Source organism: Saccopteryx leptura, chromosome 3 (assembly GCF_036850995.1).
Source record: "Saccopteryx leptura isolate mSacLep1 chromosome 3, mSacLep1_pri_phased_curated, whole genome shotgun sequence".
NCBI lineage: Eukaryota > Metazoa > Chordata > Mammalia > Chiroptera > Emballonuridae > Saccopteryx > Saccopteryx leptura.
In genome coordinates, this window is record NC_089505.1 from 197,522,556 (window position 1) to 197,540,523 (window position 17,968).

Below are 17,968 nucleotides of genomic sequence, written 5' to 3' on the forward strand. Positions count from 1 at the left end.
TTGTTGTATGTTCATTTTCATTTGTTTCAAAGAAATTTTTTATTTCTTCCTTGATCTCATTGTTAACCCATTCATTATTTAATAACATGCTATTTAGTTTCCAAGTGTTTGAATGTTTTTCAGTTTTTCTACTGTAGTTGATGTCTAGTTTCATGCCGTTGTAATCAGAGAAGATACTTGATATAATTTTAATCTTCTTAAATTTATTGAGACTCATTTTGTGTCCTAACATGTGGTCTATCCTAGAGAATGTACCATGAGCACTTGAAAAGAATGTATATTCTACTGCTTTAGAGTAAAAGGTTCTGAAGATATCTATTAAATCCAGTTGATCTAGTGTGTACTTTAAGGCTGCTGTTTCTTTGTTAATTTTCTTTCTTGAGGATCTATCTAGTGATGATAGTAGGGTATTGAAATCCCCTACTATTATAGTATTGCTATTGATTTCACCCTTTATGTCCATCAAATCTTCTTTATATATTTAGGTGCTCCTATATTAGGTGCATAGATATTTATAATGGTAATATCTTCCTGTTGGATTGCTCCCTTTATCATTGTGTAGTGACCTTCTTTATCTCTTACTATAGCCTTTGTTTTAAAGTCGGTTTTGTAAGATATAAGTATTGCTACACCAGCTTATTTTTTTTAATTTTCATTTGTATGAAATATTTCTTTCCATCCCTTTACTTTCAGTCTATGTGTATCTTTTGTTTTAAGGTGTGTCTCTTGTAGACAGCATATGTACGGGTCCTGTTTTCTTATCCATGCAGCTACCCTATGTCTTTTGATTGGACCATTTAAAACCATTTGCATTTAAGGTTATTATTAATATGTAGTTATTTATTGCCATTTTATTCTTTCAATTTACATTCCACTTTTACTAGATTTGTTTTCCCTTTGTTCTGTTTACAACAGGCCCCTTAACATTTCTTGCAGCATTAATTTGGTTGTAATGAATTCCTTGATTTTTTTGGGGGGGGGGGTCTGGGACGCTTCTTATTTCTCCTTCAATTTTAAATGATAGCCTTGCTGGATAAAGAAGTCTTGGTTATAGGCTCTTGCTTTGCATTACTTTGAATATTTCTTGCCATTCCCTTCTGGCCTGAAGTGTTTCTGTTGAAAAGTTTGATGTCATCCTTATGGGGGCTTCTTTGTAGGTGATTGACTGCTTTTCTCTTGCAGCTTTTAGTATTCTTTCTTTATCTCTTGACTGGTATTTTACTTATGATGTATCTTGGTGTAGGTCCCTGGTCGGCAAACTGCGGCTCACGAGCCATATGCAGCTCTTTGGCCCCTTGAGTGTGGCTCTTCCACAAAATAGCACATGCAGGCACTACCTTGATAAGGAATGTACCTACCTATATAGTTTAAGTTTAAAATTTTGGCTCTCAAAAGAAATTTCAATCATTGTACTGTTGATATTTGGCTCTGTTGACTACTGAGTTTGCCAACCACTAGTGTAGGTCTCTTTGGGCTCTTCTTTAATGGGATTCTCTGTGCTTCTTGAACTTGTGTGACTTTTCCCTTCATTAATTTAGGGAATTTTTCAGCTATGATTTCTTCAATCAAGTTCTCTATCCCTTGTTCTTTCTCTTCTCCTTTGGGAACCCCTATGATACGGATATTGTCTCTCTTCCTGTTGTCACAGAGCTCTCTTAGAGTTTCTTCAGACTTTTTGATCCTCTTTTCTTTTTGCTGTTCTGCTTCCATGCTTTTGCTTATCTTGTTCTCTAAATTGCTGATTCAGTTCTCTGCTTCACCCAGCATGCTTTTAATTCCTTCTAGTGTACTCTTCATTTCTGATATTGTGTTTGTCATTTCTGTCTGATTCTTATTTATGATTTCAATGTTCTTTTTAATGTTTACTATCTCTTTGTTTAGATGCTTGTTATGTCCATCTATTTTTGCTCTAAGATACTTGAACATCCTAACAATTATTATTCTAAATTCTGCATCCGGTGTTTTGGCTATTTCCATCTCATTCAGTTCTTTTTCTGAGGATTTCTCTTGTTGAGTCATTTGGATTGCATTTCTCTGTCTTCCCATTTTGTCTTTGTATGGACTGCTCCTTTGGATGTGCTATTTGTGTAGCTAGCTGAGTATAGGGTTGGTGTTGTCTGCCTCCAGCTTTCAGTTGTGTTGTTTCTTGATCTTCTTGGGTTGGCCTTAGCTGTTGTTTGTAATCCACTGTGGGCTACTTATCTGCTGCTACTGCTCTTTTTGTTGTTTGTGTTAGCATTTTCTATGTCTTAGCTGGGTCAGGTGTGAGGAGCCTTTCCTTAAGATACCACTCTAGAGTTGTTAGGTCCTGAGCTGATACTCTCCATATCTGGCCACTGGATGTACCAGCCCTGGACCTACCTGGCCAAAACCTGGTGCAGACTACTGGTGGTCACTGCTTATGACTGGCCCTTAGCAACCTTCTTGGAACTATAAGCGATTCAGAATTTGTGTCTGCCTCTGCTGGGCCCTGATGCCGTTGTAACTATCAGCTGCACTCCTAGGCTGGCTTTTATCTACTCTTGCCCAGTGTGTGTGGCTTCTTTATTCTCAAGGTGTGTTCTTTTTGCTGGCCCCCATTGTCACAGCCTCCTCTGGCACTCGGGTACCAACACTGCCAGGCACACAGGCTTACTAGCTTGTGGGCTGCAGCTCAGGCTGCCCTGCAGATGCGCAGGGGAATCCTCGACTGGTTGGGCTCCACCCCCAGCCAGAGCACAGGCTGCCTCTCTGGGCTCCCCGTTGAGGGCACCAGGGGACACCTCTCTGGGCTCCTCTCCTCACCATTGCCACACAGGCTGCCAGGCTCCATCCCCTGCAAGCACGTGAGACCCCTCTCTCGGCTCTGCCCCTCTCCCCCTGTGTGTGCAGGCATGCTGGAGGCCTCTCTAGTCTCCACCCCTTGCCACCGCAGCACAGGCCTCCAGGATCCACCCCCCACAAGCTCAGGTGTGCTGGAGGCCTCTCTGGGCTCCACCCCTCACCAATGCTGTGGGGCCCCCCTACCCCCCAACCCCCACCTACTCCCACCCCCCACCCCTGCCACCACATGGGCTGCCCTCTGGGCTCTGCCCCCTGCCACTGTATGGGCCGAGCACTGCATCTGCTGCCGCAGCCAGCCCCTCCCATCCTGCGAAGGGTACTCAGCAGTTTGGGGAAGTGGTGTATGTCAGACCTCAACACTCAAAACCTGTGTCCCTGATGTGCCCCCTGCTTCTAAGCATCTCTTTGCACTGACTAGAGCAGGAGAGCCTCTGGTGGATGAGGTAATTGCTTCCCCTTGCTGGCTTGGTTCTACCAGGAAAAATGGCCACTTTAGGTTTGGGGAGTGACCCCGTACAGGGGTCAGGGTGCTGTCCCCCACAGTCTCTCCCTGTGCACCCGAGACTATACTCACCTCTTGTAACTCCAGTCTTCTGGGCGCTCCCTGCTCCCAGAGCCCCAGGTAAGTGGCTGTGAATGAGGTTTTCTGCTCAGTCCCTTTAAGATGGAGCCTGGGTCTGAGAGTTCTGTGTCCCTCTTACAAATAGTAACCCAGCTCTTCTTTCAGCTAAATACTGTTAGTATGCCTCCTCTGGTCTCTGGGGCTCCAGGGTGGGGTTCTGATCCTGGGGCCTAGGACCCACAACTCTCTGGGTAACCCTCTCCACTGTAAGAAACCTTCTGGGCTGTCTCTCACTCCTGGGAGCTGGGCAGCCCTTTCCATGTTTCTGCCCTACCTAGCAGCTCAGTGTGGTTCCTTCAGTGATGGTTGGTTATAGATTCCTTTTAGTTTAGTCCAAAGTTTGTTTTTCAAGATGATGTTCCTAAGTTAAGTTGTAATCCACTTTGGTTCTTGGAGGTAGAAGTTGTAATGTCCACCTACTCCATCGCCATTTTCTCGGTTCACCTGGACATTTCTTATATGAAGAATTTTTTAACATGACTTATGAATGTTCTAATTACTAACCATTAGCACCCTCTCCAAAGTGTTAAAAGAAAAAATGAAAGTATAAAAGAATTAACTTGAAGATGCAAATAGAATGTTCAGTTCATAACATAACTTATTCTGTGGTAAATATTATGCTAAACTCTGTACATATTTATTTATTTAATCCTTACCAATCTGTTAGTAAAGTAAAACTAAAACCACATTTTGTATATGAGAAAACAAAGATTCATAGCAGTTTGTTAATTTGTCCCATTACATAGCAAATAAGTGACAAAGTGGATGCCAGATATGTCTATATTCAATCCTCCCTTTATTAAATAAGCAAAAAAAATATTTTTTATTAACATATCAAAGCACCAGTTTTTTAAAGTTGGTCTCTGCTTGCTCAATGATAGTGTCACATGGCCTGAACAATGGTGGTGCAGGGGATAGAGCATTGATCCAGAATGCTAAAGTTCAGAGTTCAAAACCTTGAGATTTCCAGTTTGAGCATGGGGTCAACAGCTTAATCATGGGATTGCAGACTTGAGCATAGGGTTGTTAGCTTGAGCACGGGCCTGTCAACATTATCCCAAGGTCATGGGCTTGAGCCCAAAGGTCACAGGCATGATGCCCAAAGCTTGCTGGTTTGAGCCCAAGGTCACTGGCTTGAACCCAAGATCACTGGCTTGAGGAAGGAAGGGGTCACTGACTCGGTTTGAGCCACACAGTCAAATCACATATAGGAAGCTATTAAAATAAAACTACTATGAGTTGATGCTTCTCATCTCTCTCTCCTCTTTTTCCCTTCTTCTCTCTCTCCCTCTAAAAGAAAAAAGAAAATATATGGTGTCATATGTATATATGTATATATACACACATATATGTATATGTAGATATACACATCTATTTCCAAAATGCTTGAAAATAAGCATTGAGTTCAGGTAAACCAATGCATATTGAATGTGTACTTTTTATTAGGCACTATGTCATAAGTTTTTAGTTCTATGTCATAAGAACTAAAAGGTGAATAGGAGATTGTCCAGGTTGTCAGGTAGTTCAGTCCAATAGAGAAAAGAAAAGGCAAATAAACAAATATTTACAGTATACCAGGATAAATACTATGTGGCTAAGATTCAATGTGCTTTGGCAGATAGAAGATGGCCTATTATTTGGAGAATATATGTCACTTAAAAGCATGTTTAGCCTCACCAGGTGGTGGCGCAGTGGATGGAGCATCGGACTGGGATGCAGTGGACCCAGATCAAGACCCCCAGGTCGCCAGCTTGAGCATGGGCTCATCTGGCTTGAGCCAAAAAAAAAAAAAGGAAAGCTCACCAGCTTGGACCCAAGGTCAGTGGCTCGAGCAAGGGGTTACTAGGTCTGCTGAAGGCCCATGGTCAAGGCACATATGAGAGAGCAATCAATGAACAACTAAGGTGTTGCAACGAAAAACTGATGATTGATGCTTCTCATCTCTCTCTGTTCCTGACTGTCTGTCCCTGTCTATCCCTCTCTGACTCTCTCTCTGTCTCTGTAAAATATAAATAAATAATAAATAAATAAATGCATGTTTACAAGATTAATTTATTTAGCAAATGTTTTACTACTTATCATTTGGAAGACAATTTCAATATAAATTTTCATAAATTCCCAAATAGTAAAGTTTTAAAGTGTTGTTGTCATTAATATTAACATAACTGAGGGTATTTCACAAACAACCTAAGACACAGTCTAGCTATTCTAGAAGAAAATATGACTAAGTCATGTAATAGATACTCTTTTTCTTTTTTTTTTTTTTTTTTTTTTTTGAGAAAGCAAGCTAGAGGAGAATGGGGTAGAAATCTTCTATTAGTTATAAGTTCCTGAAATTCTTAAGTGGTTGGATAATTTAATTTGCTTCTGCCTTGTTAATATGTGTGATATTTTGAATGTTTATATATAAATTACAGCATACTTAAATAATATTTTATTAATGATAAAAATATTTTGGGTTAGATTTAATTCTCATACCCCATATACATATTTTTCAAAATAAAAAATATATCCTGATGAAGTAATATCATTCAAAAGATGATGGATGCTTAAAAATTTTTTAATTAAATTTTTATTATCATGTTATGCCAAATAAAGTAATGATCACTCTCAAAAATTGATTTTATCTTAGGAAATTTTTCATAATTTTTTTGTTATCTACTTAAGATAATCTTTATGTCATTCTACCAAGAGACAAAAGGCAAGGTATTAAGCGATTCTTAGTTTGCAGTACTCCAATTGGTCTTTTTGGATAGGCGAAGTACAGGACTATCCTTCCCTGAATCTCTATTCCTATCTATTATGTCCTAATTCAGTGGTTTTCATAAGCTTGAGTCAAGCAACCTGAGAGGAGAAAGGGGTATTGGCTATCAAAATGAGTATATCACTTCAGAAAACCCTTGGAGGTGAAATAAATCTCTTGATCAATGCATCCTTGTATTGCATCTTGATCAATGCATATTTTAACTCCATAAAATAGTGGGTTTTACAACCATTCTTATACTGTAATTTGTGTTGTGGATTTGAGTAAGAAGTTATCAGAGAATTACTAGTTATAAGAATTAAAAATAAACTTTTTATTTTATCTGTAATACAAGAAAGTTAAATATATATAGTTATTTTTAAGATCTAGCTCTTCAATTTTTAAGACCTTGATGCTTCAAGAATTAGGCAAAAGATTTGTCTACTCATATGTGTTTCTCTTCTTTATACAGGAAGTATATACTTCGAGGCATTTTAACTTTTATTATTGTAAAAGATTTAGATAATTGAGCAATTAGCATAGCAGAAGATTTAGAAGAACATTATTAGCTGATTCCTAAGACTTTATGAGTCCCTAGTAAAATACTAGAAAATGAATTAAACAAAACAGTAAATGCATGATAAACAACTTAGTGTTTATTTGTGAACTGGTGAATTAAGCAGCAACCTGTGATCTATTGTTTGAGAAAAACCAAGAGAGATCTTTTTCCTACAGATGCATAGATATAGTGACATATCTCAAATACATACATTGCAAAAAAGATGGGAAACAAATGAAGCAAGCTGTCAAGAAAAGTTACCACTGGATGGTAGAAATGTTGACAATTGTTATTTTCTTCTCTCTTCTTTTTATGCTCTCCTTAAATTATCTGTTACTTATAATCATAAAAATTTTTATATCACTAATTTGTTTTTATTAATAGGCCCCTGTGTGTGGTCTGCTTGACATTGTTTTAGCAGGACATAATATTAAATAATTTTAGAATGCAAGAACATCTATGACCTAAGTGCCTGTGAGCAAGAAATATGAGAAATTCAACCCAAATATTGAAGAGCTGAATTCACATGCAACAGATGCACCTATAACAAAAACAAAAATGTATATTCTAGTCAATATACATTGATGGTTGGTAGGTACAGTTTACATTTCACAGTTTATAGCAAAAAATTGTGTTTTGTTAACTTTGCAAGACCTATTCATTACATGATGTCATGAACAAAGTGACAAAAACTATAAATTATTGATTGAGAATTCTTGGGGTAATTAGAAGGAACTAAAAGCATAATGTGGTCATTTATTTTACTTTAATATATTCAGACAACATCGTGTATATTTGTTGATGAAATTTAATAAATGCTTTTGTCAAATGAAGACATTTTTCAGATTCAGAGTTCTCAGAAACTTGATTTCTTGGATCTCTATTGGCTTTTAAAAACTTGTTGATGTGATAAGTCACCTGAACAAAATAAAATTGAAACTATTGAAAACATAAAAATATATGATCGGGTTTTACAAAATGTGAACATGTTGAAACTCAACATGGACACCTGGACTGTGTTGGTCTCAACTCCTGCCTCCTCTCACTGCTGCATTTTACATAAATAGGATCACAGTCTTAGAAAATTGCAGAGCCATGTTATGGAAATTAATTTGCAATTTCAGAAGAGAGTTATAAGAGAAAGGGAAAAAAATTAACTGCTCTTTCAATCTTCTGCAAATTATAAATGCCTGATTAAGGAAACAGAAGGCCAGAGAGACAGAAAGATGGAGGATACCCCAGAAAGCCAAAAGGTGTCCTTTTGTCTGGAGAATGTCACACACCCCAAATCAACAGATTGCTGGCATAATATCAGACAACATGTATCTTCTTTTGAATCATGATTGACAAAGAAGAGTCAACTTTCTGTTGTAATATATAACACAGGTTTTTAAAACTTTTACTTCTTATCATTGAAGATATTATCTGGAAGTATCAGAAAGAAGAAATATTTCTGCCGCTTGATTACTTAGAGGGAATTTTGAACATGTATTGACTTCAACTAAGCCTATATTTAGATGTTTCTTGTTTTCTCCTCTCTGTTTTGGAGTGGGAAAATCCCCAAAATATATATATGTGTGTTTGTTGTTGTTTTTGTTTATTTGTTTTTGCCAAAACAACCATTTATGAAAATTCAGTATAATTTAGATGCTTTACATGTGTTTTGATCACATGTAATCAATCCTCCTGAGTTAGCAATTATAGTCCATTTTTCAGATGAAATGTCTGAAATCCAAGAGAGGAAGTAATATGCCTAAAGTCTCATGGATTTCAGGTGGAAAAATTAAAATGCAGATTTATATGATTAATTGTAAAGTTTTTACTTTTCACATATACCATACTTCCTTCTCAGAGAAGTTCAAGTTTTTACTTTCTATTCCTTAACACATGACAGCTTCTTATTATACTGGAATAGCCTCAGGATCTTCATCTACCTATATATCTTGTTAATGATGAGTCCATTGTTTCCATTTTATGAAGAACTCTTTATGAATAATAGATACAAAATGTTATTAAATATTTTTTCTTTGAGTGGGGAATGCTTATATGATTTTTCTCTTCCAGTTTGGAATATGAGAATTATTTTAAGATATTTACTAATAATGAGTCATTCTTAAGTTGTTGGCATGAACACCATATGGTCAAGGTGGCTTTTCTCTTAATGTGTTGCTCTATTCAATTTGTTTATACTTATTTGGGGTGCTTGCATTTATTCATAAGTGAAATTGGTCTGTATTTTTATTATATTATGTTATTATGCAAAGTTTTTGCTTCCAATGTTCAGTTTTTAAAGTTTTTGTCTATGTTTTCTAACACTTCATATAATTGTGGAATTGTAGATTCATTATTTGGGAAGAAAATTCACCTAAGAAAAAAAGACAAAGTAGAGGTTCTAACATCTGAAGAATATGAATCTTATCTTTAGTTTCCACATTGTCTTTAATAATTACACTTCCAGATGAATCTGGATCATGGAGTTCCTGCCTTAAATTCTCAGCCTAAACTAAAGAGTTTATTTATCTCAAAGAGAACAAGCATACTTCCACAATAAATGCCAAAAATGCGCCATACTTGTATTCTCATTCTGGAGACAATCCACCAGTTTTGGTCACAAAAGAATAGGGAGGATGGATACCCACATAAGACCCTTTGGGGAGGGAAGAAAGAAGAACAAAGAAGGAAATATTTGGGTGCAAAAGACAAAACATTGTTCACTTCATAGTGTTGACTTAGAATTGTATAAGAGGATATGATTGTCCTTTAGTATCTTGTATGTAGTAAGCAGGTCTTGAATAAATTTTAAATTTTCCCATGAGGTTGGATAAATTGAAAATGTAAGGTCAAGAAGGGCTAGATGCATTCATGGTGACCCAGGATAAGAGTATTTTGATGTTCATTTTATTTTTATAATATTGAAATCAAAGAATATAGTAGTTGGCTTTTACAGTTATCCTAATGAAAGTCAAAGACCAAGCCTAGGCCTATACAATGCAGGGGTTCAATCACTGTTTCACCCATGTGTCTGTTTTTCACATGAGACCCAGACTACTATAAGGGACTATAACTATCCCATATTTCCCTTCATTCTATTAATCTACTAATACTGTCTTTCATTATGGAAATAAGATAGACTGACAAATAGGAACAGAGATTATTTATTGTGGAGGGGAAAATGCCTCCAATATGGCAGTAAAGAGTACCATTTTTTGTATTAAGTGTGTTATTTAAGCTTACCGCATCTGTGTTTAATTGGCTTCCTTCATACTCTCTCCATGAAGCCAGAGATGTACATATTAAACACAGGAGTTTCTGACAGCTTCCTCTTCCCTAGGGCAATATTGCTCAACTAATAATAACTAAGATATCTTTTGACAAGTGCAGCTAAAAGCTGGTAAAGCTTAGTCAATCTACATCACATTGTTTGGTACTTTCTTTCCATTTCAGACCTGCAATGCTTTGAATTATAAAACCTAGAGAATGACTGCAGAAGCTATAAAATCTAAGGGCAGGGAGGGAATGAATGCAAAACCAGACTCATATTGATCAGGAGAAGAAAAATACTTTTTTCAACTACAATTGCAGCTGAAACACATAAATTAGATGATTGAAGTAATAAGACACATGAAATGGCTTTTAAGTCCACTACCCGCTTTTTGTAATAAATTTTAAATGACATCAAGGCTTTTAGTGGAGAGAATGATTTATTGCCATCTGCAAGAAGGGAGCTTTTGGGGATTATCTCTAAAGTGGCAAAACACTATTCCAAATTTTACAAAATTAGCAAAGCTTAGTGAAGCTTGGTGACTAAACTGACAAGCACGCTCAAAAAAATGTTTAATATTATAGAACAAAAATACTGAAAATGTGAACTCACACATACTAACACTTGGACATGTATTATCTCCTCAAGAATAATTCAAATTTAAAATTAAATGAAAATTTTCCTTAATGTGTTAGAAAAAGATTTCTGAGAGAATCTGATTTGTTTAATCATTTTAAACATATATATATATTATAAAATGATACATAGAAAAGTATAAATATATTCTAACTACTATAATTATCAGTATGGGATAGACTAAATCCTAAATTGGCTTAATGTTATTTTTCTTCTAGCGTCACCCTCCAAGTATTTTTTCTATTTTTTTATTTTTCATTGAATTCATTGGGGTGACAATGGATAACAGAATTACATAGGTTTCAGGTGCCCTGTTCCACAATACATCATCTGTACACTGTATTATGTGTTCAGCACCCTAAGTCAAGTCTCCATTCATCACCATTTACTGCCCCCCATACCTCCTCCCAGCAATCACCCCACGGTTGTCCATGTCTATGAGTTTTTCCTCTTTATTTTCCTTTTTGCTCAATCTTTCCACTCCAACTCCCAAACCTCAACCCCTGGACCCACTGACAGCTGTCAGCCTGCTCTCTATCTATGAGTCTGTTTCTATTTTGCTCGTTATTTTGTTCACTGGATCCCATCCAGGACTGAGGCAGTTCAATCGTGAACTACCTGAACAAAAGATGGCAGGAACAAATACGGAGCTAACTCTGCATCTATCTTTTTTATTCTAAGTGTGATTAGATAACTCAGATAAAGCCTGAGAGGTTCTTAACAAAAATGCATTAGCTGCCAAGAGGACAGTATGAATGAAAATGGTAGAGAAATCTGAGGGTTGAATGGGAATTGATGAGGATGATGCCACGAAGCCTGAGACCTGGAAAGACTTCCTGGATCTGTGACCTATTATAATGTGTGCTTTCCTCCCTTTTGCAAAGAATCCGGAAGTTGGGAATAAAGAAATATGCTTTCTCTGCAGACAGCAGGTTTTCACTGTCTGAATTTCAGATTCTAATAATACAGTGATCATAGATTTCTTTTTTTTCTTTTTCTTTTTGTCCTGTTCTAGGCCAAGCAGCACCTGGTTATCAAGAGGGGGCAACATTAGGCTTAATTATCTTCTGTCCCCTCCAGCTCCACTTCTTCCCTTCTTTAACCACCAGTCCTCTCACTTTTCTAGGATATTTATTCAATTCTGACTGCAATATAATTGGCATCCATTAATTAACCATTTACTGAACTTTCTTGTTTTCTGTCTATGTAACCTCTTTTATCACCACACAGACTCAGATATAATTATCTCATCTGTCAAAACTACTGTCTAAGAAAGTAAATGTTTTGGATATTAACACAGTCTCTTTTTCCCCCTTTAAATTTAATAGAACTGTATTCCAATTTGTAATGACTTCTCAATTACTGTAAGACAAAAAATTTTTTTAAAAGTGCCTCTTTCAGTTCACATAATTAAAATGAGTATCTTTCTTATACAATTTTCAAGGTACCAATCTAAGAACTGTACATAGTTTAATTGTTAATAAGTGGTAGGACTAATGACTAAAGTGGAAAAAAACTTTACAGTTTAATATTGCATTTTTCTTCAATTCTTAATATATACAAATATTTTCTGCAATGATTATTAATTATTAAAAGTCACAAAATATATTACATTTGATGTAGCTAGTGTCTTCAAATATGCTAAGCCATATTCTCCCACTAATCACTGACTAAGATATTGTGTCTCACAGATTTATGATATAAATATCATATAAAGCAGATCTTTTCAACACTTCCATTTGCACTAAATCTGAAGATGAAGGGACATAGTTCTTGTCAGAAGAAATAAAATATTCCTCAAGCCAGCAGACTCAAGTTTACAAATGTGGAAAAGTATTTCAGTCAGGGATTAACTCCAAAATTTCTGTGATCTAAATTCAGAAATTAAGGCCAGCCCAGTTTCAATGGGAGTGCAATGAAACTCTTCCTCTTGATGGGGGGCTGAGCTTCAAGATCACATGGCCAAAGGGCAAGTAGGATGGAAAATATTGTTCCAGCTATCTTTAGATTATATAATCTGTCACACCATTGAAGGAGGAAAATGGAATATAATATGCACTGGACATATTTTATATGATGTTCTCTATGCTGGGCAATATACACATGATATCATTGAGTTACCAACTACCTCATATTTTAGTTCAAGTGCTCATCATATTATATTGAAAATATCTGTTTTTATTCTGCCTCCCTACTAGCTGCAAAATTCCTCCAGAGCAAGAACTTCATTTTCATCCATATCCAAGCCTTGAATACCTGGTGTGTAGTAGTTGCTCAAATATTTGTAAAACTAAAAAAAAAAAAAAAAATCATTTTCTGTAATAAAATTATCACAAAATCACAAAATGGTAATTATTAATTTATACACATTTTCTGTACTGAACTTTCTTTCCTTGCTGACTCAGACTTTGTTTTATCTCCAAATTTAACAATCTGCCAGCACAGAATAGGGTCTTAATAATATTTATTAAATTGAACTGTTTTGATGATGTTGTTGTTGTTTTCATAAAAGTGGCTCCACTATATGGAAACCAATAATAGACGTGATATGAGGTTAGAGATAATTAACTGTGTTCATGGTCTTATAGTAAGGAAGACCAAAATAATTTATTTCCTTTATCTTTTTAAATTGATTTTAGAAAGAGAAAAGACAAAGAGTTGTTGTTCCACTTACATTTGTGCATTCATTGCTTAATTCTAATATGTGGCCTAACCAGGGATCAAACACACAGTGTTGGTGTATCAGGATGATGCTTAACCCCTTTGAGTAGAATAAGCATTCATGTACGTCCTCATGCCTTCTGACCATCCAGAGTACAATCATACATGTGTAAGAAAACATTTTAAAAAGGCAATGTATGTTCTTCTTGTTTCCATAAATTGATTATCAAACTGATTTTAAGTTAATAAAATTGTAACTGGAACTAATTTCATTTTTTGAAAAAAACTCACTCCTGGGGGTCAGTGAGCATGAAAAAAACTCAGTACTCAATGGGTTAAACCAACTGGGCTACCCAGACAGGGCCTATTTTTCTTATCTTATTGCTGTATAACAAACCACTACAAAAACTACTAATTTATAACAACAGGTGCTTTTATCATTTGAGATTCTGTATGTTGACTGGGAAGTTCTGATATTGGTGGAGCATGCCATTATTTGAGGATCACTGATTCAAAAGCACTAAGACAACTCCCATGCTGGTTGACGTTGGCTTTTGGCTGGGAGATCAGATGAGCTTCTGATGGAAATGTCTGCTCACCACCTCTCTCAGAGGCTTGAGCATCTCATAAATTGGGAGTGAGTTATAAGAGAGAGTCCAAAAGCAAGCATCCCAAGAAAGAACAAAATGACATCTTGCAGTCCTCAGAAAAGCAGGACTTACAACTGCCACACTCTAACTTAGGCCCCATTCTATTGGTTAAGCTGTCATAGTACTCATGAAATTTAAGGGTATAAAAAGCAACTTTCACTCTTAAAGGGCAGAAGTCAAGAATATACAGTATCATTAGCATTACAAAATGGGAAGAGTGAAAAAGGAAAAGAAAATGGAGCCTACTTTCATTCAACTTCTGTCTGTGAATAATTTTTTCTTTTGATGCAAATTTAATTTTCTTAAACCTTACAATAAATGCTGTAGCATATCATTTTCCACCGAGTCTCATTTTCTATTGAGATTCAACACAATTGGTTAAGCAAAATTCAAAGCAAGTGTTCTGAACTCTTCCTGCAGAGTTCAGAAACAGAAAACTTGAAATTTTCCAATCATCCAGTATGGCTGGGTGTTTTACCAAAAGGGTTTATGTTATTTTTTTATGAAGTATTTGAAATAACCAAAGTAAAGAGTACAAGTTTATTAGACATTTACCAGCTAATACCCTAAACATCTGCCTACTTATTTTAACCAAAGTAAATTGAAAAAAAAAATAGTTGCTTGAGAAAATAATCATAATGTTAGCTAAAAGGGGGGAGGAAGAGTGAGAGAGAGAAACTTGTAGTCATAATGTCATTCCAATAATATTTTGCTTCTATGTAAACAAGCTGAGGTGTTGGCATTTAGTGCATTAGTATATGAAAACTAAAATCTATTACCTTATTCTACACATAGAAGAAGCAAAAGAAACTGACAACAAAATAAACAGACAGCCAACTAAATGGGAAATGATGTTTTCAAACAACAGCTCAGATAAGGGCCTAATATCCAAAAGTATACAAAGAACTCATAAAACTCAACAACAAACAAACAATCCCATAAAAAAATGGGAAGAGGACATGAACAGACACTTCTCCCAGGAAGAAATACAAATGGCCAACAGATATATGAAAAGATGCTCATCTTCATTAGTTACTAGAGAAATGCAAATCAAAACTACAATGAGATACTACCTCACACCTATTAGATCAGCTATTATCAACAAGACAGGTAATAGCAAATGTTGGAGAGGCTGTGGAGAAAAAGGAACCCTCATACACTGTTGGTGGGAATGTAAAGTAATACAACCATTATGGAAGAAAGTATGGTGGTTCCTCAAAAAATTAAGGATAGAACTACCATATGACCCAGCAATCCCTCTACTGGGTATATACCCCCAAAACTCAGAAACACTGATACATAAAGACACATGTAGCCCCATGTTCATTGCAGCATTGTTCACAGTGGCCAAGACATGGAAACAACCAAAAAGCCCTTCAATAAATGACTGGATAAAGAAGATGTGGCACATATACACTATGGAATACTACTCAGCCATAAGAAATGATGACATCGGATCATTTACAACAAAATGGTTGGATCTTGGTAACATTATACGGAGTGAAATATGTAAATCAGAAAAAAAACAAGAACTGCATTATTCCATACATTGGTGGGACATAAAAATGAGACTAAGAGACATGGACAAGAGTGTGGTGGTTATGGGGGGTGGGGGGGAAGGAGAGGGAGGGAGAGGGGAAGGGGGAGGGGAAGGGGCAGAAAGAAGACTAGATAGAAGGTGATGGAGGACAATCTGACTTTGGGTGATGGGTATACAACATATTGAATGACAAGATAACCCGGACATGTTTTCTTTGAACATATGTACCATGATTTATTGATGTCACCCTATTAAAATTAATAAAAATTTATAAAAAAAAAACCCAAAAAACATAGATGGACCTTGATAACATTATGCTGAGTGAAATAAGTAAATCAGAAAAATCTAAGAACTGTATGATCCCATACATAGATGGGACACAAAATTGAGACTCACAGACATAGATAAGAGTACAGTGGTTACTAGGGGAGGGGAAGAGAGAAGAGGGAGGGGTTGGAGATGAGAGAGGCATAAACAAATCCAAATAAAAGGTGACAGAGGGCAATTTGACTTTGGATAATGAGTATACAACATAATCAAATGTCAAAATGATCTGGAGACTTTTTCTCTGAATCTATGTACTCTAATTGATCACTGTCGTCCTGCTAAAATTAATTGTCTAAATAAAATTAAAATTAAAAAGTTTAAAAAAAGGAAGCTTCTTATACATTTTTGGGGATAGATTTTCAGAGACTAAACGTGAAGACTAGAGCCTTTTTACTTCTGGAAACTTAAATGCTCTATGCCAGATCCAAGGACCTAGGACAGGGTCAGGAATCTTTTTGGCTGGGAGAGCCATGAACGGCACCTATTTTAAAATGTAATTCCATGAGAGCTATACAATAACTCATGTACATTATGCATTATCCACTAAAAATTTGGTGTTGTCCCGGAGGACAGCTGGGATTGGCTCCAGCCACCTGCAACCATGAACATGAGCGGTAGAAAATGAATGAATTGTAATACATGAGAATGTTTTATATTTTTAATGTTATTATTTTTTTTATTAAAGATTTGTCTGCGAGCCAGATACAGCCATCAAAAGAGCCACATCTGGCTCACAAGCCATAGGTTCTCGACCCCTGGCCTAGGACCTGGCTATCTTCAATACAAAGTTGTGACAATGGGCCTTTAAATATTGTGATATGATGATATGTATGGGAAAGACAGAAAGGCTGGGTATTCTCGAAGGTGAAAGGATAGTATAGCCTCATATTGGCATGGACAAGCAGCAGTTAGAAGACTAGAGGAATGCCTCAGGATTGTGAGAAAAGGACAAAAAGATTGTAAATACCTTCAGGGAGAAGGTCTAGATAGCAAGTTTTAAGTGTGCCTGAGGAATAAGCTGGAAGTGGCAGGACCTCCAAGTGGGGAGTGTGGGACAGCCACTGAAAGTAGGGGACTAACCTCCATGGCTCCAGGAGCCACAGCAGGTGCCCATGTGGACCAGGACAAGGGGAAACAGGAGGCACAGTCTCTGAATAAACTGGAGAGCAGAGGCTCTTCTAATTTTCTGGATGGTAGAAATGCTGCCATTCTGTTCAAGCCTGAGAAAAAAAGATGCTGAAAATAGCTAAGATTGAACTTCAACCCAAATGAGTATGAACAGAGTCAGATGAAATTTGATTTTAGTATTAAGAAATGTGAAATTACTGCTTTCTCAAGAGTAATTTAGAGCTTTTCTCTCTCTTGACCTCTCACTTTCTCACACACACACATACAAAAATACAAAAAATACAAGAACATATATTATAACTTTAATAATCATTGTTTATATGCAGTTAAATTATGGCTAAAATTGTTTAATTTTTCAACTTTTTTTCTTTCTTTTACACAGATATATAGTAACTTCAACATTGCAAAACTGTAGGGAATAAAAAATAGAACCCAGTTAGATGGCAAACAGAAATCACAGAGAATATTTTACTCCCCAGCAATACCTTATTTTTTAATTTATTGTGTTTACATAGATTCTAGTGTTGCCCCGAAAGCATCCCCCTCTCCCCTATATTCCCCTCAACATCTCCCTTGCCCCCCTCCCGATAGCGCTCTCCCCATTCCTTTCAGGTTTATCCCATCCTATCATCCCCTTTCTCTCTGTCCTCTTTTCCTCTGGTCCCTTTGATTTCTCCTCTGTCTCAATTCTATTCCTCAGTTTACATTGTTCATTGAATTCCTCAAATGAGTGAGGTCATATTATATTTTTCTTCTTCTGCCTGGCTTATTTCACTTAACATAATAGTTTCCAGGTCCATCCATGTTGTCGCAAAAGGTAAGATTTCCTCCTTTTTCATGGCCCCATAGTATTCCATTGTATATATGTACCATAGCTTTTTAATCCACTAAGTGCTGGCAAGGATGTGGAGAAAAGGGAACCCTCCTGCATTGCTGGTGGGAATGCAGACTGATGCAGCCACTGTGGAAAACAGTATGGAGATTCCTCAAAAAATTAAAAATGGAACTGCCTTTTGA